This window comes from Pelobates fuscus, chromosome 2 (genome assembly GCF_036172605.1).
Source record: "Pelobates fuscus isolate aPelFus1 chromosome 2, aPelFus1.pri, whole genome shotgun sequence".
Taxonomy (NCBI): Eukaryota; Metazoa; Chordata; class Amphibia; order Anura; family Pelobatidae; genus Pelobates; species Pelobates fuscus.
In genome coordinates this window covers 387,574,603-387,599,708 of record NC_086318.1, presented here as the reverse complement: position 1 = coordinate 387,599,708, position 25,106 = coordinate 387,574,603, and positions in this window count along the sequence as shown.

Genomic DNA, 25,106 nt, shown 5'->3' with positions numbered 1-25,106 from the left:
GAGGAAAGTACACGAGGGGAGGGGAGGGGGAGGAAAGTACACTATGGGAGGGGAGGGGGAGGAAAGTACACTATGGGAGGGGAGGGGGGGAAGTACACTATGGGAGGGGAGGGGGGGAGTACACTATGGGAGGGGAGGGGGGAAGTACACTATGGGAGGGGAGGGGGAGGAAAGTACACTATGGGAGGGGAGGGGGAGGAAAGTACACTATGGGAGGGGAGGGGAGGGGGGAAAGTACACTATGGGAGGGGAGGGGGGGAAATACACTATGGGAGGGGAGGGGGGGAAATACTATGGGAGGGGAGGGGGGGGGAAATACTATGGGAGGGGGGGAAATACTATGGGAGGGGAGGGGGGGGGAAATACTAGGGGGGGAATACTATGGGAGGGGAGGGGGGGGGGAATACTATGGGAGGGGAGGGGGGGAGAATACTATGGGAGGGGAGGGGGGGAGAATGCTATGGGAGGGGGGGAGAATGCTATGGGAGGGGGGAGAATGCTATGGGAGGGGAGAGGGGAGAATGCTATGGGAGGGGAGGGGGGGAATACTATGGGAGGGGAGGGGGGAGAATACTATGGGAGGTGAGGGGGGGAATACTATGGGAGGGGAGGGGGGGAGAATACTATGGGAGGGAAGGGGGGAGATCACTATGGGAGGGGAGGGGGAAGAATTCTATGGGAGGGGAGGGGGGAGAATACTATGGGAGGGGAGGGGAGGGGGGAGAATACTATGGGAGGGGAGGGGGGGAGAATACTATGAGAGGGGAGGGGGGGAGAATACTATGGGAGGGGAGGGGGGAGAATACTATGGGAGGGGAGGGGGAGAATACTATAGGAGGGAAGGGGGGAAATTACTATAGGAGGGGAGGGGGGAGATTACTATGGGAGGGGGGAGAATACTATGGGAGTGGAGGGGGGAGAATACTATGGGAGGGGGGAATACTATGGGAGGGGGGAGAATACTATGGAAAGGGGGGGAGAATACTATGGGATGAGGGGGGATACTATGGGATGAGGGGGGAATACTATGGGATGAGGGGGGAATACTATGGGATGAGGGGGGGGAATACCATGGGATGAGGGGGGGGAATACTATGGGAGGGGGGGAAATTTCCTGGAATTTCTTTCTAAAAATGAGGTGCGTGTTATACGCCGGTGCGTGTTATACGCCGATAAATACGGTATATAAAATAGACTATATCAATACTTTAGACTCTGTAGGTGGACGTTTGGAAATAAACCATGTTTTCAGAAAATTGCTTGCTATAAATGTTTATTTTTGTGAGTATTTCTTAAGAGTAAACAAGAATTCACAGACCACGTAACTAGAAAGAGTCTGGGTATGAGTGCGTGATATCATGTCAGATTCTTTATTTAGGGTGGTTAATCAAGATGACCTAATAGAATATTTCTGGTGTTCTCATCCATCCAGCTAGATTTCACCTCGAAATGAAACCCAATCCTTACTGTAGTGAATGATTGCCTGACATAGTATTATAGTGTGCTCATATAAAAGGTTTGCGCTGTTGGAGAGAAATGTCAATGAAAGCTGAGAATATAGAATAGGATAAAATTATCCCTAATTTCAGAAGATACAAGTACTTTGTCAATGTGCTATAGTCTTCAGCCAGCATGTTTCCTTAATGCTATCAAATGATTATGTGAGCATGCATTGAGGGAACTCACTGCTGAGGGCTTTGAAGGTGGTATTCTAGACTTTTTGGTGAGTGCCTTTCATTTTTAGTATATGTGCATATAAGGTCTTACATAGATGTCACATAGCCCACTTGCTAGATAACTGTATTCCCGATGGCCAGTCAAGGCCTGCTCTGCAGACACATATCTGCCCTGATTTTCCTTTTAATCTCCTCACTACCAAAGATAAGCCCATGTATGAGAAAATTATTTGATGCATAATGGGACAATATAGGCATCTAGACCACTTCATCTCATTGAAGTGGTCTGGGTGCACTGTCCCTGTCCCTCTTAGTCCTGCAATATGAAGCAGTGCAATTTTAGTCAAACTGGTTTACATTGTAGTGCTACGACTGCCTCTAGTTGCTGTCTACCAAATAATCACTAGAGGCACTTCTTGCAGTTTCACAGAGTTTGACTCAGTGAAACAAGGCTGGACGTTCTTACGCTTTGTATGAGGACATCCAGTGCCAAGCAAATTCATGTAGGAAAGCATTGATTCGATTGATTTCCTATTTAATTGAAAACTTTTTGAAACAAAGTACCAGAAAATATTTGCATATTAAGCTAACTGGACAATCTCTTTTTTTTTTTTTAAACATTCTTTTTTTATGACAGTGCAGGTAAATACAAACTAGTTTGTCATGCCCAAACAGCATTGGCAAAGTTTGAGATAATATCCATTTTGGTACATTGGCATGACAAGTAGTAAAAATTGCTCTTTTTATGAAAATAAAATAAAAGTAAACTGAACGAAGAAGCAGTGCTTAGCAGAATCATATAGATATCAGTAACTAAATATAGCTAAGACACAGGAGTACTAGATAACTACAGAATGTACCACCCCAGGTAGCCCCCAAGATATCATACAGAAGTTTAGTTAGCATATAGGGCATAGGCAGCATCAGCAAAGTAGTTGGGCTAATCAGGCATATTCATGGATAAACAACAATAATAGGTATGGGCCATGAAAGCAGCCCCAGTATGTTAGGCAGGTGAGTTAGTGAGGTACTGCCAAGCACCCTTCACGTGGGTCAACCGATACCCTGGGTGGGCAAGACACATCCTTGTAGCTCATGCTGATCTTCTGGCACGGCAACAGAAAATCAAGCAGCCGGTAAAGTGTTTGCAGTCGGTTCCCCCATCGCCACTCATCCCATCTGGATAGTGCTGCCTATGTTGCAGGAACACGTTGCTTCAATGTTGGTTTGCATGCATTCTTCTTCAAGGCCTGCCAATGTGGCCTTCTCCACCTCGGGCATGCAGCTCATGTTCCAGGGGCTACTGGTCATGGGGACCAATTGAGTGGTATAAGAGCAGCTTGTGGATCAGGTATGAGTTGCGAGTTGCTCAGCCTTCAGTTTTTGACAGAAGGCTGTGAAGAGATCACCCAAGAGGTTGAGAATGGATGTCTGCTCGTCATGGTAAGCAGGAGCATGTGTGTTGGCTGCCATCTTGGGCATACTGCCGCTGGTAGCACTGATGTTCGCAGCATTGCCATCAAGCCCTGATAGATCTGGGGAGCTTTCTGGGGTGTGGACCCAGCACAGCAACAACCAGGGCAGCCAACCAGGAAATCTCTCTGTGGGCACCTCCAACAGGTTTGCACCCCAGTCGAATGCCTTATTCCCCTAATGGTAGAGCCGGCCCTGCATGCAGATGCCCGGCAGGTAGATTGGCCATCTCTCCTGTCCTCAGCGTCTTGTCCAGCCTCACACGCTGGGTCAGAAAGTTATGTAGCGGTAATTAGCCACAAGTAATGTTCCCTGATCAGCCTGTTAGTGCAGGGGTCATGGAGAGTACTGCCAGCCATGGGTCTAGAGCTATATCCGCGGGCTTTTACACATTTGCAAATCGATAATACAGGAGCTTTCCGGATGTGTATCCGAGCGCCATTAAATTCAGGCCTCACCCCTCTACTGCACAATCTCTTTACACAATTTACGACTTTGAAATATTTAAGTATTTATCATAATCGATTTGTTGTTTCTACCTTTCTCAATTTCACTGGCATTATCACCTCTGGAGATTGATCCTGCAAGGAATAGAATCTGCACTTCTGAAGTTTGAAAAAGGCCTTGAGTTGGTGCATTAACCAAATGAACTGTCACACTGGATACATCTTAGCCATTTGGGAATAATAACAGCCTGCTACCCAGGGCCGGTGCAAGGATTTTTGCCGCCCTGGGCAAACAAAAATTTCCCGCCCCCCCATATGTTTTGTGACATTACAATACCCCACCCATATGATCTGCCATATGAGCCAACGCCAGTGCTGTACACAATGTCTTTTCTCTGGAAAGGTACTGTGTTTACATTAAAAAGCCTGCAGGGACAGACTATAGACACCAGTACCACTACATTAAGCTGTAGTGGTTCTGGTGACTATAGTGTCCCTTTTATGTGAGGTAAAGTAGAGATAAGTGTCACTGATAATATACTGGATTGCCTACTTACCACCAGATGAGGACAATATGATGATGATGGGCTCAGGCTGCAGTCTGGCTCCACTGGTCTGGTGTTAAAACAGGCTCTCTGGAGACAGTGCTCACAATAATCAAAGAACAGGAAGCAGCTCCATTTTTTTGGCCCTTTACACAGATCACAGTCTGGGCCCCCAGGGCCTGACCGTGAGTATGCCTACAAGGCCTTATGCCTTTAAGGTCCACCCATGAGTTTGCTCACAGGGAGTGGAGTGTATGTGTGTAGGGGATGTGTTTTGTGGTATTGTAGAGGATGTGTGTGTGTGTTCTTATGGAATGTAGTGTATAGGGATACCAGTTTGTGTAAGGGATGTAGTGTGTGTGTATAGGGGATGCAATGTGTGTGTGTGTGTGTAAGGGATGCATTGTGTGAATCTGTGTTTGTATGCAAGGGCTGCATTGTGTGTGTGTGTGTGTGTGTGTTTGTGAGGTATGCATTGTGTGTGTGTGTGTGTGTAAGGGATGCATTGTGTGTAAAGGTGAGTATGTAAGGGGAGCATGGTGTGTTTCTGTGTGTGTGTGTGGGATTCACTGTTTGTTTTGGTGTGGGAGTAGGGATGCATTGTATGTTTCTCTGTGTGTGTGTGTGTGTGTGTAGGGATACATTGTGTGTTTCTGTATATGTGTAAGGATGCATTGTGTATGTGTGTAGTGTGAAAGAGAGGATTTGTGGCCCCTCTGTGAGTCTTTCCCCTCCCACCCCCCTCTGTGTGTCCCTTAGTAATCTTTCCTCCACCCCTGTCCCTTAGTGCTCTCCCCTGCTTCCCTGTTCCTTAGTGATTCCTCCCCCTCTCCTATCCCTTAGTGTTCTCTCCTCTTCCCTATCCCTTAGTGGTCTCTCCTCTTCCCCACCTAACTGAGAAAGTAATTCCTTTCAGTCCGGCCGGGTACAGGAAACATAACTCCGCGGTCCGTGCCGCTCAGCCCCGCTACACTGAGTGACAGGTAGGAGGAAGCGCTGTGCACTTCCCTCCTATCGGGTTACTCAGATTTGGCGACCCCCAAGCCGGTGCTCCCTAGGCGACTGCCTAAGTCGCCTATTGGACGCGCCGGCCCTGCTGCTGCCCCTATACATGAGATACTATATACTCTAAAAAACCGAATGCGGAAAAATGCAGTCTTCTTAACATCATATGTCTGGAATGAATGTCTTCCCATCACCAACAAATGATAAAGATAAAACACTAATCCCTCCAGCTTGCCATAGTATACACAGTTTCTATCACATAATCCTTGTTGTTGTTCAATTACGATACAGACAGCTCTGCGCAAAACTCACTGACAGAACATTTCCTTTCGCCCAAGCTGGAAATAAAACAATATATAAATATTAGGAAACAAAATATTAATTCTGTAAAATAACAGATAAGTATATTTATTTCTAACTAAATATATTATATTTCTATTTATTTTACAATATCTTTTTACATTTCAATATAATTATTATTTAGCACCTAAATATCATTAGGACCAATGACAGAACTAACTCAGCAACAAGGGGTTAAACAGAATCCGTCATATAATTCTTTACAGAGTCCCCCGAGAGTCTTTCCGACCTGAGTTTGGCAAGTCCTTTATTATTTTCGTGACACCCCTGACATTTTAATCTTCTAATAATTGTAGCCATATAGTGTGCTAGGCTACAAATTATATAGAAAAACACTTACAAACGACATTTTGCTCCCTGGGCAAGTATCAAAGAAAAACGTCTTAAGTGCATGTTAACTGTACTCCCTAAACTGAAAATGAAAAATGAATGAAATAAAGTAATCAAAAAGTAACTTTTTTCTTTAGACCCAAAATGTACAGATCAAAATGTTGATTTGTATTTGATGTACTCGATATAAAGGCCTACCAAGATTCCATGAGTGCACCTCTCATAAATATAGATGGCAGATAGGCAGGCAGACCGATAGGCGGATGGACAGATAGAGAGTCAGATAGTTTAGTAGACTAACCTATTTTCTGTCAAGGTCAGGGAACACGTCAACAATGACGCTATGAAGACGACACAGTAAGCAGAGGTTTACAAAACAATTTCCCATCATGCTTTGCATTATACTGGTACATGTTCACAAAAGTCTGCAGTGCCAAGCTAAGGCGAACCATCACTACTGCTAATTTTTAGCTTTATGTGCCTAAGCTAATTAATATAATTGGCAAACTATATATCAAAAAAACTATTTTGGTGCCAAAGAATTCACAGATTAGTATCATAATCTTCGTGCAAATATAAGTGCTCATATAATTGAATCAATGCGTGCACCAATTACTTGGCTTCAATTGACACAAAATGTTTGCTGCACCAGAAGAAAGTTCAAAGCAACATATACCCAATGCAACTGACACCGGTTTATTAAAATGCCAGGCGGTGCAGGAATACTTTTGGGAATAGCTTCAGTAAACAGGACCTTTTAAAGCAGTGTCACATGTTGTAAATATCTCAGGCCAATGAGCTTGTTACAGTACTAATTGAAAATGGATATTGTCTGTCTTTCTTTGCTTCTGCTTTCAGTGTCAACTGATGCTTTCTCTTCAATTCTACAGTGAGTAGTTTAAAAAAAAAAAAATATATATATATATATAATTTTTTTTAATGCAAAATGAAACATAGATTTCATGAAGATTGCCTAAGTACTGGACCTTTTCGAAAAACATTTTCAAATGGAACTCTAATAGCGTATATATTTACATTTTCATTATTCGTGCAAGGTATTGGCTTTCTATTAAGGTGACCAGATTTCCCCGTCCAGTTAGGTTATCTTTTGAAGTTGAAGATTAAATCAGGATTTCATGATCAAACATGGCAGTATTTACTAATGGGTTTAGCTCCTCCTCTCACAGAAACAGGAAATACATGGTATACATAGTTCCTCTTAATCAGGACATCTTTTTTTCTGTTCATACAGCAGTTTGAATTCTGTCCCTCCAACTATATACAGTATCTCAGAAAAGTGAGTACACTCCTCACATTTTTGTAAATATTTTATTAAATCTTTTCAAGTGACAACACTGAAGAAATGACACTCTGTTACAATGTAGTAGTAAGTGTACAGCCTGTATAACAATGTAAATTTGCTGTCCCCTCAAAATAACTCAACACACAGCCATTACTGTCTAAACCATTGGCAACAAAAGTTCCCTAAGTGGAAATATCCAAATTGGGCCCAAAGTGTCAATATTTTGAGTGGCCACCATTATTTTCCAGCACTGCCTTAACCCTCATGGGCATGGAGTTCACCAGAGCTTCACAGGTTGCCACTGGAGTCCTCTTCCACTCCTCCATGATGACATCACAGAGCTGGTGAATGTTAGAGACCTTGCACTTCCCCACCTTCCATTTGAGGATCCCCAACAGATGCTCAATAGGGGTTAGGTTTGGAGACATGCTTGGCCAGTCCATCACCTTTACCTTCAGCTTCTATAGCAAAGCAGTTGTCGTCTTGGAGGTGTGTTTGGGGTCGTTATCATGTTGGAATACTGCCCTGCAGCCCAGTCTCCAAAGGGAGGGGATCATGTTCTGCTTCAGTATGTCACAGTACATGTTGGCATTCATGGTTCCCTCAATGAACTGTAGCTCCCCAGCGCTGGCAGCACTCATGCAGGCCCAGACCATGGCACTCCCACCACCATGTTCTTTGTACTCCTCACCTGTTTGCCGCCACACACGCTTGACACCAACCGAACCAAATAAGTTTATCTTGGTCTCATCAGACCACATGACATGGTTTCAGTAATCCATGCCCTTAGTCTGCTTGTCTTCAGCAAACTGTTTGCGGGCTTTCTTGTGCATCATCTTTAGAAGAGGCTTGCTTCTGGGACGAAAGCCATGCAGACCAATGTGATGCAGTATGGTCTGAGCACTGACAGGCTGACTGGCAGCACTCATACGTCTATTTCCCAAAGACAACCTCTGGATATGACGCTGAGCACGTGCACTCAACTTCTTTGGTCGACCATGGCAAGGCCTGTTCTGAGTGGAACCTGTCCTATGAAATTGTTGTATGGTCTTGCCCACCATGCTGCAGCTCAGTTTCAGGGTCTTGGCAATCTTCTTATAGTCTAGGCCATCTTTATGTAGAGCGACAATTCTTTTTTTCAGATCCTCAGAAAGTTTTTTGCCATGAGGTGCCATGTTGAACTTCCAGTGAACAGTATGAGAGAGTATGAGAGCGATAAAACCAAATTTAACACACCTGCTTCCCATTCACACCTGAGACCTTGTAACACTAAAGAGTCACATGACACCGGGGAGGAAAAATGGCTAATTGGGCCTAACTTCGACATTTCCACTTAGGGGTTTACTCACTTTTATTGCCAACGGTTTAGACATTAATGGCTGTTTGTTGAATTATTTTGAGGAGACAGCAAATTTACATTGTTATACAGGCTGTACACTTACTACTTTACATTGTAGCAGAGTGTAATTTCTTCAGTGTTGTCACATGAAAAGATATAATAAAATATTTACAAAAATGTGAGGGGTGTAATTTAAATATTTTTAATGAAAATAATCTCAATGTAAAAAGTTTGCTAACTTTTTTTTTACAGATTAGATTTATTGCCTTATGTCTTTCGTAATTAAACACATTTTTGTTCATATAAATTAACATTGCGATCCCTTTGATGGTATTAGATTGTATTAACTAACTCAATGGTATGTCGCAAAATTTACGGCCTGTTTTGCCTCAGCACTACACACCATAAACAATGTGTATTGAGGTGCAATCCGAAAAATCACGTTTTGTGCACAGACATACAGCACCCAGATATCCTGTGTAATGGGATACCGCAGTCCAATCTTAGCCTCTGCAATGTATATGTTTATATAAACACATTGCAATCTTTCCATTTACATAATTTTTGACATATTATAGTTTTTTTTTTTTTTCAAATGGAAACTTTGAGCCGCGCAACAGAACTATCTCTTTCTTGTTAGTAGTGATGATTTTAAAAGCATGTGATGATCTAAGCTGTAACACTAATATTATGCATCATTTGGACAGGATAACGATGCCACCTTGTCAAGGTTTCTTGCTTTACACAACCCATTTGCTGACTATCACAGTCATAAGCAGTTGATAGATGAGGATGTGAACATCGTTTGGCTTGCTCACTCTTTTTCATAAGCATTCCCTTTTAATCCTTCCTAGGCATATCTTAGAAGAATGTATCCAAGTGTAGATGTAATGCCTTTAAGCACTGGAGTGCAGGACTACTCAAATTTATAGTCTGTATATATTTTCAGGCTCCAGATAGTGGTAATGTAATGGATGGCTATATTTTATGAAACTGAGACCAGATCTCACAATCAGGAGCCCTTCCTTGTATGGTGCACTTATGACTCTCCCTAAATCCATGCTACAGGCAATAAAACTTCCTGCTAAATGTGATGTGTGATAACAAGGAACATTTATTGAATGCAGAAACGTTTCTAGCTAAACATGTCTTTTATGAGAATGGGGTTTAATACGGGCCATTAAGGCAATATTGACATTTAACGGAGAAGAAATCTGTGAATGCGTTTCCCTATAAATGTAAAAATGGTGTAAAGCAGATAAGACAGGGGGTGAGATTTTAAACAGGAAGGTGTTTTCTTTTTTATTTTTTTTATTTTTAATACGTGTTTAGCTACCAGCTCTTTGTCTGTCTTTATATATACAGTGGTTGGAAAACTTGCTATTTCTAATGGAGTGCTGGGTGAGTGACTGAGCTCCCTGTTGGTTCTGCCTTCTCTCATCTATTAAAGAGGGATAAAGAATTTTGCAAATGTTAACTTTTGGTAGTCTCTGCTGATGTGGACGTGTTTCTCATGACAATGAACCAGTTGAACCAGCAGTTTTAAAGTGCCAAAATGTACCCAACTGGCAAGGTATTGTTTCAATGTTAACTAAGATTTTTTTTTTTTTTTTTACAGATCAATGCAATCTAGTGCAGAGTAAATTTAAAATAGAGTAAGTCAATATTTGCAAGAACCCCAAATAATCTAACATTTGTAATACTCAGCACACTAAATACAAGAGCAAAACAATACAAATTAGAACAGATATTATCAAAACAAACGCTAGAAAAAAAGAAAAAAAAAATTGATTAGTAAATGAGCTTTACAAAATATTTTTTTTTTTTAAAGCAAATTCATTTGTTGAATATACGTAAAAGAAAAAGCCATACACACACCATGCCCAATACAAAGTGAATGATTACAGGTCTACAGGTGTGAAATAGTTCAATAAGGATCAAGACATGCATATAACTAGTGATGTCCCGAACGGTTCGCTGGCGAATAGTTCCTGGCGAACATAGCTTGTTCGCGTTCGCCACGGATGGCGAACATATGCAATGTTCGGTCCGCCCCCTATTCGTCATCAATGAGTAAACTTTGACCCTGTACCTCACAGTCAGCAGACACATTCCAGCCAATCAGCAGCAGACCCTCCCTCCCAGACCCTCCCACCTCCTGGACAGCATCCATTTTAGATTCATTCTGAAGCTGCATTCTTTCTTTTTGTATTTTTTTGTATTTTTTTTTTAGACAGAAGTGTGTTATATTTGAGCATGCTAGACTGAACGTGCGTATATCATGGCTAGTTGCACTGAGGGTATGAGTATATAGCAGTACATTGTTGCAGGGCCGCCACCAGAAATATTGGGGCCCCTGACAAAGCACGAGGTCTGGGCCCCCCCCACCCCCCTGCCCGGCCGGCCTCCCCCCCAATGAATGCAGTGTGTGTGTTAGTTTAATGAATGCAGTGTGTGTGTCAGTGTAATGAATGCAGAGTGTGTGTCAGTGCAATGAATGCAGTGTGTGTGTTAGTGCAATGAATGCAGTGTGTGTGTCAGTGTAATGAATGCAGAGTGTGTGTCAGTGCAATGAATGCAGTGTGTGTGTCAGTGCAATGAATGCAGACTGTGTGTTAGTGCAATGAATGCAGACTGTGTGTCAGTGTAATGAATGCAGAGTGTGTGTTAGTGCAACGAATGCAGTCTGTGTGTCAGTGTAATGAATGCAGAGTGTGTGTTAGTGCAACGGATGCAGTCTGTGTGTCAGTGTAATGAATGCAGAGTGTGTGTCAGTGCAGTAGATGCAGTGTGTGTGTCAGTGTAGTGGATGCAGAGTGTGTGTCAGTGTAGTGAATGCAGAGTGTGTGTCAGTGTAATGAATGGAGTGCGTGTGTCAGTGTAGTGAATGCAGTGTGTGTGTCAGTGTAGTCAATGCAGAGTGTGTGTCAGTGTAATGAATGCAGTGTGTGTGTTAGTGTAGTGAATGCAGAGTGTGTGTTAGTGTTGTGGATGCAGTGTGTGTTAGTGTAATGACTGCAGTTTGTGTAAGTGTTGTGGATGCAGAGTGTGTGTTAGTGTTGTGGATGCAGTGTGTGTGTCAGTGTAGTGAACGCAGAGTGTGTGTCAGTGTAATGAATGCAGAGAGTGTGTCAGTGTAGTGAATGCAGAGTGTGTGTCAGTGTAATGAATGCAGTATGTGTGTCAGTGTAATGAATGCAGTGTGTGTGTTTGTGTAGTGGATGCAGTGTGTGTGTTAGTGTAATGAATGCAGAGTGTGTGTCAGTGCAATGAATGCAGTGTGTGTGTCAGTGCAATGAATGCAGACTGTGTGTCAGTGCAATGAATGCAGACTGTGTGTCAGTGTAATGAATGCAGAGTGTGTGTTAGTGCAACGAATGCAGTCTGTGTGTCAGTGTAATGAATGCAGAGCTTGTGTTAGTGCAACGGATGCAGTCTGTGTGTCAGTGTAATGAATGCAGAGTATGTGTCAGTGCAGTAGATGCAGTGTGTGTGTCAGTGTAGTGGATTCAGAGTGTGTGTCAGTGTAGTGAATGCAGAGTGTGTGTCAGTGTAATGAATGCAGTGTGTGTGTCAGAGTAGTGAATGCAGTGTGTGTGTCAGTGTAGTCAATGCAGAGTGTGTGTCAGTGTAATGAATGCAGTGTGTGTGTTAGTGTAGTGAATGCAGAGTGTGTGTTAGTGTTGTGGATGCAGTGTGTGTTAGTGTAATGAATGCAGTTTGTGTAAGTGTTGTGGATGCAGAGTGTGTGTTAGTGTTGTGGATGCAGTGTGTGTGTCAGTGTAGTGAATGCAGAGTGTGTGTCAGTGTAACGAATGCAGAGTGTGTGTCAGTGTAGTGAATGCAGAGTGTGTGTCAGTGTAATGAATGCAGTATGTGTGTCAGTGTAATGAATGCAGTGTGTGTGTTTGTGTAGTGGATGCAGTGTGTGTGTTAGTGTAGTGGATGCAGTTTGTGTGTTAGTGCAGTGAGTGCAGTGTGTGTGTTAGTGTAGTGAATGCAGAGTGTGTGTCAGTGTAATGAATGCAGTGTGTGTGTTAGTGTAATGAATGCAGAGTGTGTGTCAGTGCAGTGGATGCAGTGTGTGTGTCAGTGTAGTGGATGCAGAGTGTGTGTCAGTGTAGAGAATGCAGACTGTGTGTCAGTGCAGTGGATGCAGTGTGTGTGTCAGTGTAGTGGATGCGAGTGTGTGTCAGTGTAGTGAATGCAGAGTGTGTGTCAGTGTAATGAATGCAGTGTGTGTGTCAGTGTAGTGAATGCAGTGTGTGTGTCAGTGTAGTGAATGCAGAGTGTGTGTCAGTGTAGTGAATGCAGAGTGTGTGTCAGTGTAATGAATGCAGTGTGTGTGTTAGTGTAGTGAATGCAGAGTGTGTGTTAGTGTTGTGGATGCAGTGTGTGTTAGTGTAATGAATGCAGTGTGTGTAAGTGTTGTGGATGCAGAGTGTGTGTTAGTGTTGTGGATGCAGTGTGTGTGTCAGTGTAGTGAATGCAGAGTGTTTGTCAATGTAATGAATGCAGTGTGTGTGTCAGTGTAGTGAATGCAGAGTGTGTGTCAGTGTAATGAATGCAGTGTGTGTGTCAGTGTAATGAATGCAGTGTGTGTGTTAGTGTAGTGGAAGCAGTGTGTGTGTTAGTGTAATGAATGCAGTGTGTGTTAGTGCAGTGAATGCAGTGTGTGTGTTAGTGTAGTGAATGCAGAGTGTGTGTCAGTGTAATGAATGCAGTGTGTGTTAGTGTAGTGGATGCAGTGTGTGTGTTAGTGTTGTGGATGCAGTGTGTGTGTTAGTGTAATGAATGTAGTGTGTGTTAGTGCAGTGAATGCAGAGTGTGTGTTAGTGGTGTGGATGCAGTGTGTGTTAGTGTAATGAATGCAGTGTGTGTTAGTGCAGTGAATGCAGAGTGTGTGTTAGTGTTGTGGATGCAGTGTGTGTTAGTGTAATGAATGCAGTGTGTTAGTGCAGTGAATGCAGTGTGTGTGTTAGTGTAGTGAATGCAGAGTGTGTGTTAGTGTTGTGGATGCAGTGTGTGTGTTAGTGTAATGAATGCTGTGTGTCAGTGCAGTGAATGCAGTGTGTGTGTTAGTGTAGTGAATGCAGAGTGTGTGTTAGTGTTGTGGATGCAGTGTGTGTTAGTGTAATGAATGCAGTGTGTTAGTGCAGTGAATGCAGTGTGTGTGTTAGTGTAGTGAATGCAGAGTGTGTGTTAGTGTTGTGGATGCAGTGTGTGTGTTAGTGTAATGAATGCAGTGTGTCAGTGCAGTGAATGCAGTGTGTGTGTTAGTGTAATGAATGCAGTGTGTGTTAGTGTAGTGGATGCAGTGTTTGTGTTAGTGTTGTGGATGCAGTGTGTGTGTTAGTGTAATGAATGCAGTGTGTGTTAGTGCAGTGAATGCAGAGTGTGTGTTAGTGTTGTGGATGCAGTGTGTGTGCTAGTGTAATGAATGCAGTGTGTTAGTGCAGTGAATGCAGTGTGTGTGTTAGTGTAGTGAATGCAGAGTGTGTGTTAGTGTCGTGGATGCAGTGTGTGTGTTAGTGTAATGAATGCAGTGTGTCAGTGCAGTGAATGCAGTGTGTGTGTTAGTGTAGTGAATGCAGAGTGTGTGTTAGTGTTGTGGATGCAGTGTGTGTGTTAGTGTAATGAATGCAGTGTGTGTTAGTGCAGTGAATGCTGTGTGTGTGTGTGTGTGTGTGTTTAGTAGTGTATGCATGTAAATGTAATAATGTAAATGTAATAATGTAAAAAAAAATACAGGGGGCTTGTTGTCACCTTTCGGGGACCCTTGGTGTTGTACGTGGCTGGGTGGAGGAAGAGACCTTCAATGACATCAGTGAGGACAAGGAACGGGACATGGCTAGCTTGGTATCCAACCTTGTGCAAATGGGGAGTTTGCAGTTGTGCAAATGGACTGTTTGCGGTTGTTTGCGGTGCATTAAACGGGGAGTTTGGTCTGTCACTGTGAAGAGGGCGTAACCCTTACACTACCTGATCGATACAACATCATACCTGATGTTTTAAAGCACGTTATTCCAAACAGTTAGGTGATTTATGCCCTCTATGGATTAAAACCAGACTCTGCATCAACTATGTAATTTTCCATGGGAGTTTTGCCATGGATCCCCCTCCGGCATGCCACAGTCCAGGTGTTAGTCTCCTTGAAGCAACTTTTCCATCACTATTGTGGCCAGAAAGAGTCCCTGTGGGTTTTAAAATTTGCCTGCCTATTGAAGTCTATGGCCGTTCGCCCGGTTCGCCCGTTCGCGAACATTTGCGGAAGTTCGCGTTCGCCATTCGCGAATGGAAAATTTTATGTTCGCGACATCACTACATATAACTAGTAATACATGGGAAAGAAGAAAAACAATATTTGGAAAATTAGTGATGCATTTTTGGCAATAAGTAGAGTGAATTATTTTTTATCCATTGTTGACATAAAAATACATTACAGTCTGTGAGATAATTTCCTAATATTAATTAGGTTTGCACTGTCAAAAACCATTGTTTTATAATAAATTCTGCCTATTTAAAAAGAAAATAATTTAAAAAAAAAACAATTCTGATTTGTCTGTTAAAACAAAACAGTTTAGATCCTATCCTAGTGGATTGCTATATATCCTAGTGGCTTGATAAGTATCAACACAATGACAACATAAAACCAGGCAAAGTTTATTCTGTGAGTTTTCCCCTCAGACCTCTATACCAACCCTTAAGAAGTCCTACTGCGTTATAGTCAGCTTCAGCTATTGGTGGTGGTGAACTGGGGAAGGAGAGAGAGCAGGGGATTGTTTTACAGCCTCTCTGCTTTGCTTAGTGCTTCTGAATCTTTAATAATTAGCAATAGTGAGCCCTAATAAGATCCTTCCATGGTAACCCACGTTAACGCTCTGAACCGCTGAGCTCACTGGATGAATACTCTGCACCCAGCATAAGTGCAGATTGGAACATCGCTGGCCCTACCGTATCTGTCTGATCTTCCCACCGGCACTGAATGTATGAAGCATGACTGTGGCCGGCTTGGCATAGGCCAGCACGGGAGATCCTTTGATCTCCTATGTCAGCCTCAACCCATAACCATCGCGGCCCACTGGGCATTTGACCGGTTTGCTTCATGGCCTTTCCAGGTCTGCTGTGTATCAGTCACCAAAACATTAGCAGCACATTGCTGGATGGGCAATTTGCAAGGAGGGGCACTCATGGATTGAATTTATTGTTCCAGCACATCCCACAGATGCTTAATTGGATTGAGATCTGGTGAATTTTGAGGCCAAGGCAACACCTTAAACTCTTTACACCATAAATAATCTTGCAACCTATAACTATGCACACACACTCGACCATCTATTTGATCTTTAAGCAAGAATGATTCATCCGACAAGGCAACCTTCTTCCATTGCTTTTGTCATGATTGGTAAGGAACCTAACACACAGACAGGACACAACAGACATAATTGAAATACCGGTCCTTAGAACGGCCGGGCTATGGAAAAGAATAGTCAAAGCAAGCCAAGGTCAAAGGGAAAAAGAGAGACAGAATACGAAGAGACAAGCCGAGGTCAAGGAGCAGAGAAAACAGAGTAAACGTAAGACAAGCCAATGTTCGGTAACCAATTAATCAGACAGAGTATAACGCGCTATTGGGCTAAACAAAGACCACAACAGGGCACTGAGGCAAAGGGGAGGTTAGCGTATATACACACAGGGTGTGTCTGATTGACTGACCTCCAATTAGTGTTAACCACAACACGTGGGAGGTGTTTCGTCCCTGCCTTGTGGTCTCTGAGGACATCACTGTGTGCCGGGTCACATGACCGGGTCTGGCACACATATAAGGATGCTGCTCTGGAGCATGCAGTGTCAGAGAACAGCCACACGCCGCGGACAGGGACAAGATGGCACAGCTCGCAGTGACGGGGTAAGCAAGGCCGCCGCGAGTGGCGTGGAGGCAGGGGACCTGACAGCTTCATGGTCCAGTTCTGACACTCATGTCTCAATTGAAGGCACTTTTGGCAGTGGACAGTGGACATCATTGGTATTATGATCGGTCTGCGACTACGCAACCTCATACGCAGCAAACTGGGATGCTATGTGTGTTCTGACACCTTTTTATCATGGCCAGCATAGAATTTTTTTTAGCAATTTCAGCTACCGACCATAGCTCTTCTGCATGATTGTACCACTTTTGTTAGGTACTAAACTCTGCATACCGGGAACACCCTATATATATAAACATATTCCACACAATTCCACTGATTCCTTTTAGCATTTGTCCCTTGCCCTCTTGATAAATTATGCAATTGGTGGAGTTTAGGTTTCTGGTATCAAGAAGCTAAGCAAACAAATACAATCAGGATTCATGCCTCAATTACCAGTGTAGTCACCGGTCTTCACAATGTTACACAGACCTGCAATGGACACTGTTTACAAAATGTCTCAACACATGCAGCGTGATTTCTCTGTACTCTTATTTAAACCATGAGATTATTTGGGGATAAACTAATTTCAGTGTATTGTTGAGTAGTGTGAAAGTGTTGGGAGCAGCTCTGATTTTACACACATTACGCTCCAGTGCTCATCCAATGTTCTTGCAACAGCTTCTCTAACTATCTTAACAATCTTGAAGATAACACCACCAGAAAGCCTCATTATTACCAGTAAATGCTGCTCAGTCACCCTACCCAGGCTGACATTTTTATGGCTCTGATAGAGTCAAATGACCAAAGGTGTACTCGTGTCCATTTTCTGGGTGGTCTAAAAAGATTCCCTTAGTAAATACATATATCTGATGTTACTTTACATAGACCAAAATGAAATCTATATGTTAACATCTATAACCTTTTACGAATACCAGCTTTTTCTATTCCATTTAGTTCTTCTACTTCCTACAATTAGTGTAGGTGACAGATAAGGGGCATTCTGATCTTATAGCTGTAAGCACTGGATGCCTCCTTGCACACTAAATTCCCCAACAGGGATATAGCAGAGCTCCATAATGAGAATACATGATTATTTATATAGCGCCAACAAAAATAGTGGACTAACAAACACGTAATTGTAACCAGAAAAATTGGTCGCACAGAAACAGAGGGGTTAAGGGCCCTGCTCAATGAGCTTACATGCTAGAGGGAGTGGGGTATAGTGACACAAAAGGTACAATTAAGATTTGGATGTTAGTGGATGCCTCAAAGCAAATATTTAGGGGTTTATTTACTAAAAAAATTCCAGTTTTGCTTAATAAATACTTAGTTTGACTAAATAATTTCTGTGAATTTGTATTATTTAGTCTCATTCAGATATAGCTTGGAGATCTCATCCAGACAGAAATCAGTGTTCTTACGCCTAAAATCCATAGGGCCACATGCATACCTCCCAACATTTCAAACGGACAAAGAGGGACACTTTAATTTTAGGGTTGTTGGTTGGGGTATGGTGAAGCAGTCCTGAGGAATTGTAATGACTTACTAATAATACTTTATGCTACTGAAATGAAATTTAGAACTAGAACACAGACTGATTTCTAAACACATATAATGTAATTTAGGGATACATTACTGTGAGTGTTATTGCTCTGTTACATACTCATTCAAGCACCAACACTTTAATTGTTTAGTTTCTACACTGTTTTTAATTGCTTTTATCACTCTTTATTGTATACTCACTTTGCTCTTACTAAGAAATTAATACAATACACTGTAGCTTATGTTTAGCACCAGTACTATTTAATTTATCTCCCACATTTTGTTATTAGTGTAGGACCCACTGATATTGGGGTACTTTGAAGCAGTAGTGGGCTTAACATCATATGGCCATATGGTGGAACTAAATCCCCATATTTATTCTTAGATAGGCGTTTTATAGTAGCCGTCTTAGTTTTGAATTTTTACATGTCTGAGTGCACCGTAACTAGTTTTTCTGTATGAATTTTGGTCACTGCGCAGCACCTTTCATGCAAAATGCATCTTTCGGGTGTGCCCCCAATCTCTCTTTTGTGCAAGTATATTTGGAATCCAGACCAGATTCCTTTGGGGTTAAGCACCCCGCCCAGGCCCCCCAGCTTCTGAGACCTCTTTGGAGGTGGCCACAGGTGTGTGTGTATAAATAGGAGGAGTTTTATAGTCATGTCACCTTTATTATTTTCTTCATGCAGCACAGATATATTCTGCAAATGTGAGTATACTCATTCAAGCACCAACACTTTAATTGTTTAGTTTCTACACTGTTTTTAATTGCTTTTATCACTCTTTATTGTATACTCACTTTGCTCTTACTAAGAAATTAATACAATACACTGTAGCTTATGTTTAGCACCAGTACTATTTAATTTATCTCCCACATTTTGTTATTAGCGTAGGACCCACTGATATTGGGGTACTTTGAAGCAGTAGTGGGCTTAACATCATATGGCCATATGGTGGAACTAAATCCCCATATTTATTCTTAGATAGGCGTTTTATAGTAGCCGTCTTAGTTTTGAATTTTTACATGTCTGAGTGCGCCGTAACTAGTTTTTCTGTTACATACTCAAACACACCAACAATATGCAGCTCCTTTAAAAGAGGGACATTAGGATAGCAAATATGGACAGAGGGATTTGTGCCCAAAAATAGGGACTATCCCTTCTAATTAGGAAAAGTTGGGAGGTATGCCACATGTAGAAAGTCTGAAGGCAACAGGGAAATGGAAGACCTGTCCACAAAGAGTGTGGACCTGCGTAGGGATGGGTTATAGCTCAGTGTCCTGCCCACCTTCCAAGAAAAAAAATTGGGTGACACTTATAGGCCTGGAAATAATACAACTAAAATAGCTGGGAGAAATACAGAGAATGTCGGCTATGATGTTTGGTGTTACCATAATGCTGCCAACATTTTCTTTTTTCATTGTTCCAAACAGATCATTTCATAGATTATCTTTAATTGTGTAGACATTATTATTATTATTTTTTTATTTATTTTCATTGGGTTAGTTCCTGCATTAACTAAAGATGAACTTCATGACATTTACTGTAACGCTGTTTACATTTTGGCTGATGATTACTGTTTTCATGTGGTTGTGTTCCATATAAATAGAATGTGCAGATCTGGCTTTGCATTTTATTTTGTATACATTAAAGAATAAATCATTTGCCCGTAGGCTCGATGCCCTGACTACACTTTACTTGCATTGAGTTTACTGAAGACAATTTCCTGGTGTCTCCCGATGCGATACCCCAAGGAACAAACCAAGGATGGCAAAACATTAACTTGAATTTCGAATAAGAGCAATTAGGACGTATGCTGCTTCCCAGAAAGTCACAAATTAGAGATTTAAAAGGCTGCTGTACCATTTTTTGTGATATCCCACCGTCCACATGCACCTTTACGTACTTATCCAACTGCTCAATAAATAGTTGGCACAACAAATAATTCTGACAACAGTAAAAACTGGTGAGTTTACCACAATTGGCTTTACTGTATCTTTGATTAGAAAATGACGTGTAATTTAAGTTTTTCAATAACCATTAAAATACTGCAGAGATGATCTATATATGTCAAAGTGATTTATTTACTAACAGTGCGTTCTAATGTATTATCATGACGTTGAAAAATTCAGGACAGAATAACGAGTTGCCAAAAAATATCCATCTTTGCTAAGTTGAAGATTTATTTCAAATGGTCTATTTGGCCTGAATGTTGCCTTGGTTGTCATCTTAATGCAAGTCTCTTTATAGTCAATAACCCGCAAAGTAATCTTCTCCCACTAGCACTGAAAGGGTCCGTCATTGCCAGACTAGCATTGCATGGGTACTGCAGTTGGCCAACTGTCAGACTTTTTTATACAAACCACGTTTGTCTTGCAGGGGTTAAGAGGTTGATAAACACTGACCAGGCTTAGAGATTTATCTTTATCCGAGCTGAGTGTTTACAACATTATTTTATCTTGGGACTTTTCTAAAACCCAAAGGGTCAACGTTTGCTCAAAATGATGTGTTGTTGTGAAGTAGAAATCTCATTTTAGGCTTTTTGACACATTTATATCAGCAAAACGCAGTCCTTTTTTAGAGGGGGATTGCTGGCCCATTACCAAAAATAACAGACATGCTTTTTTTTTATGTTTTTAGAGACTTTGTGGAATTCAAAGAAATTTATTGCTGATCTAAAAACAAATTAAATAGATTCTCATTTAATTGTAAGATAGCAGTTAAAAACAAAAATCAAGCTTCACATAATTTTTTTAAATACCTAATTTTAAAGGATGCTCTTATACGGTTTTCTTAATTTTGTACCCGTAATTAATTCACTAGAAATACCTTATTTTATAAATAACAAGTTGGTGTAAAGAGATTACATAGATGCAAATTCTGACACAGGTCAAGCTATTTACTGTACTGGGAATTTGTGGAGAACTAAAAGGGTTTCACACATTTTAAGCCAAACCAGGCAAGCTGGAAACATAACTGGATTTGCGACTTAAAAAAATAAATACATTTCAGTTGGCTATTTTGAGTTAACATTTGCAGTTCCCTTGCAATTCTCTCCAAACTGTTTTACGTCTGACATCCAAAGCTCTGGTAAACTTGCTACCACTTTGATTAGGGATATTATAACACACAACATATGAAACATACATCATCTAGCAAAGGGTTTTAGTGCAGCTCAAAAAATAAGAATCTGTAGAAAAAGGCAAAAAATGGTTTCTCTTTGCAAATCTAAAAATGCTAATTAAAGAAACAAGTAAGAAAACAACAATATGCAATATATTTTTTTATTTTAAATGCCACTTTGTTATCGCCCGTTGAGAAAGGACCATCGCAGATCAGAACAATTAGAACAATTCCAAGTCCATCATTCCCAAACTGAGCATTATTTTTGGGGAAAATATTTTATGATGCCAGTAGTATAATTTTTCTAACCCTAAAACTTAAGTAATTCTCTGATCATTTGATTTTTGTTTCGAAATTAAATTTGTGCTTTCTAATATGTACTAGATGCCTGAATTATTTTCTGTTACATTCCCAGATAGTATACTTTGTAAGTCCACAGTTGCTAAATAAAATAGAGACTAAGTTTTGGATAGGTTGCACAAGCAAGGCATGTCAGAGTCATTAGGCATTGGTAGGACTAAGCACATGACGAATTTGACTTCACCTGCAATGATTCTACAGATTCGAGGAATGCTGAGCTTGATGGACACATGTCTCTTTTCAGCCTTTGTAACTATGTAAGAAGCTCATTCATCTTTGTGACCCCAACCCCCTCTTGATGGCTATAATCAATATGTTCACTGACACCCTGCCCACAGTGTGCCTATAGACTGGTGCCTATGTTTTTAACTTGGGAATCCAGCCCTATGTGTAATTATTCTCCCAGTAATTCCTTATTTTACAAACGCAATGTGATTAAATGAAAATGTAAGAAGCTTTGTTATATGTAGTGCACTATTCACATACCAAAAGCAAAGGAAATTTATCAAATTGCAATCAATATATCTAAATTACATTTAGTCATTTCGGTCTGTTTGCTTTTTTTTGCAGTTACTTTAAACACATTGAAGGTCCATCCTCTGTCACTACAGACTTGTGACATGAATCATTCCAGACGTGCAACATCTGGTCCCAGGAGACCATTCAGTTAAACAGAACAGTGGTATAGAGTACAGCACGGGGACCTGTTTAAACATCAATAACAAGTCTTCTACAAACAAACATACAATTATTACCTTTCATTCATTATCACACTAAAAAACTAAATTCCCTTACTGTGAAAATAAAACTATTTGGGAATAAAACAAATTGATATTTAATATCACATTAAGGCCTTGATTTATTATTATCATTATTATCCTTTATATAGCACCAGCATAGTCTGCAGTGCTTTACACTACAAAGGGGGACATTTAATAATAAATAGGCTAATTATAAAATGTGTGGGCCGGCTTAACAGCTCGCACCGCGGTACAGGAACTTCAATTTCAGGTTCCGGTCTCTGGCGGGACTGAAAGGACGTGCCGGAAACCGGAACCTGAAATTGAAGTTCCTGTACCGCGGTGCGCGCTATGCTGCCGGCCCACGCTACAAGACAGGTAAGTAAAGCTTCATATTCGCTCCATAAGACGCACAGACATTTACGGTATATCACTTTAAAATATATCCAAAAAAATTCAATAATTTGGAGATGCTTTCCAACAATTTTTAATCGAGGCCCAAGTAGGTTGGCACCTTTCTGTAGGCATCAGCACACTGTATAAAATAAAAGTTATCAGTAAACAAATTACAAAAACATTGACAAATGCAAAGTATTTAAATCTGAGCAAGATTTATATTTTTCCAGCTTGTCTGGGGTCCAAAAAGCATTTCCATTTCCCCAATATAGAAAATCTCGGAAAATGTAAATATAAAAAACACATCTATAAATCATAATGTTTGAATATTAAATATTTTTCACAATATTAAACAAATTGACAAGCTTATTCAAAAACAATAAATCAAATCCATAGTCTTGAAACACATAATTTCAAATTCTGGTGTGAGAGCACACACACATTAGAACATTTCAGTTATAGAAAAAGCATGTTTCTAGTGGTGGGTATACTCTGTAAAAATAATTAATGTTTCATTCAAGGTCCTAAATCTGCAGAAAGCATTTTCATAACAAACAATAAATCAAATAGTGAATAATGATTATATTGCATTTGCATAGCACAAACAAGTTGCATATGTTTTATTTTAGGTCACACCTTTTCTCTGCCTGTTGTAGTGGAAATGATAAGAAAGTTGAGCAAATATGGTGGGACTCGGAAAAAAGAATACAACTAGGCAAAGGGAGGACTAAATGTTACTATTGTACTCTTGGGAGCAGCCTACTGATGTAAGTGGAATCATCTATGGCTATTTGGAATATTCCTTTGCAGGGATGGTACTTGCAGATCTGAAATGGGCTAATTGATCTTGAATGGTGAGAAGTGGGTAGATGCAACTGAATTAGGGGAATATGGATTAGATGGAGTATTTAGACAGGTAGAATTTAGCCAGAATTTAGCTGTTATCTAAGAAATAGGCAAATGAATTCTGAATTGAGCAGAGGGATCTGGGCGAGAGCGATACCTACATTACAGTATAAAATGAGCAAAGGTATCTAAAGCAGATGAAAGGCTTGAAGTGAGCAGAGCGCTCTGAAATGTGCAATATCTGAAGTGGACAGATGACTTTGTCACAGTCCTGCCAGTTAGACCAACTTCAAAGAGAGTCAATACATAGTCAAAATTCAAACATGTGGTCTACATTGGTCTGTCTTAAAGACAAATGTATATGTAGTATTTTACAGATAAAGGGGTGTAAATGGAAATTGTATTGAAAGGTGAAGAAACAGAATATTAGGAAAGCTATCTATTAATAATCTATTATGTTTTCATAATTGTTGATCATTTGGCAAGGCATCAACATATCCATTAATATTCATAGAATGTCTCATTTTCCATTTGCAGAGTTGCTATGGCAATAGTCTCCTACTGAACTTGACCCCGGATGTATGGAATAGCACAATAATGGTCATATATTAGGGTCAGGAAGGTGTAAAATAAACTCTTTTAAACAGAGACCTATTTACTTTTTGTTTTGTTTGTCATTTAGTCACTGTTTTACATTGCCAGTATAAAATTGTAAAGCATTACAGAACATTTTCGGGATCCGTTTTCCTGGCACTGTAGGCTCCTGGTGTGCCCCATTCCTTAAAACCCCTTCAGCCACTTACCGGAATCCAGCGCTGAAGAGGTTTTCCCCGCCCACGTTCCTCCCCCGCCGACGTCAGCGGAAGACCTAATGCTCATGCACGGCAATGGCCGCACGCACATTAGACCTCCCCATAGGAAAGCATTATTCAATGGTTTCAATGGGGTAAATCTGACGCTGGAGATCCGTGAGGACGTCCAGCGTTAGATAACGGACCAAAAGTCAGTTTGGATTCCGGAAGCCCTCTAGTGGCTGTCCATTAGACAGCCACAGAGGGCAGACTTAGAACTGCGATGTAAGCATCGCAGTTCTCTGAAACTGCACTGTTTTACATTGCAGCACTAGGAGCAAAAGGGACACAGCACCCAGACCACTTTAATGAGTTGAAGTGGTCTGGGTGCCTACAGTGTCCCTTTAATAATAATATATTGAATGAAAAATGATTTCTATTCGTGACATTTCAACTGTTAGATTTCCTTACAGTAAGAAATATTACCGTTTGTGATTAATCAACAAATGTGCCCATATATGCAAACATTGTTAAGAAAAATATATTTACACACATTGATTCTTTAAAAAAATTTGTAAAACATTTGTATAAATATATAGATAACATATTTGCTGTGTATGAAGGCCTGTTTAAACCCTTGGAGACATTTTAATACACATAGTTCTCAAGTAAGTTTTATTTTGAAAACCTAATGGTAATAAATATAGTTAGGGAGTCACATCCCCATATAGAGGAATTTAAAGAACTACACTTGAAGGCCTAGAGGAGGGAGAGAACCTTGAAGGCTTGATTGGTGAGCGCGGACAACACTCTCCTTTTGGGTTTCCAAAACAGGGCAATTACCCAATTTGAATTGTGGTATATGTAATGTTATGATAAAAAGGAATACCTTTTTACACCTAGGGATGAATAATACATATTT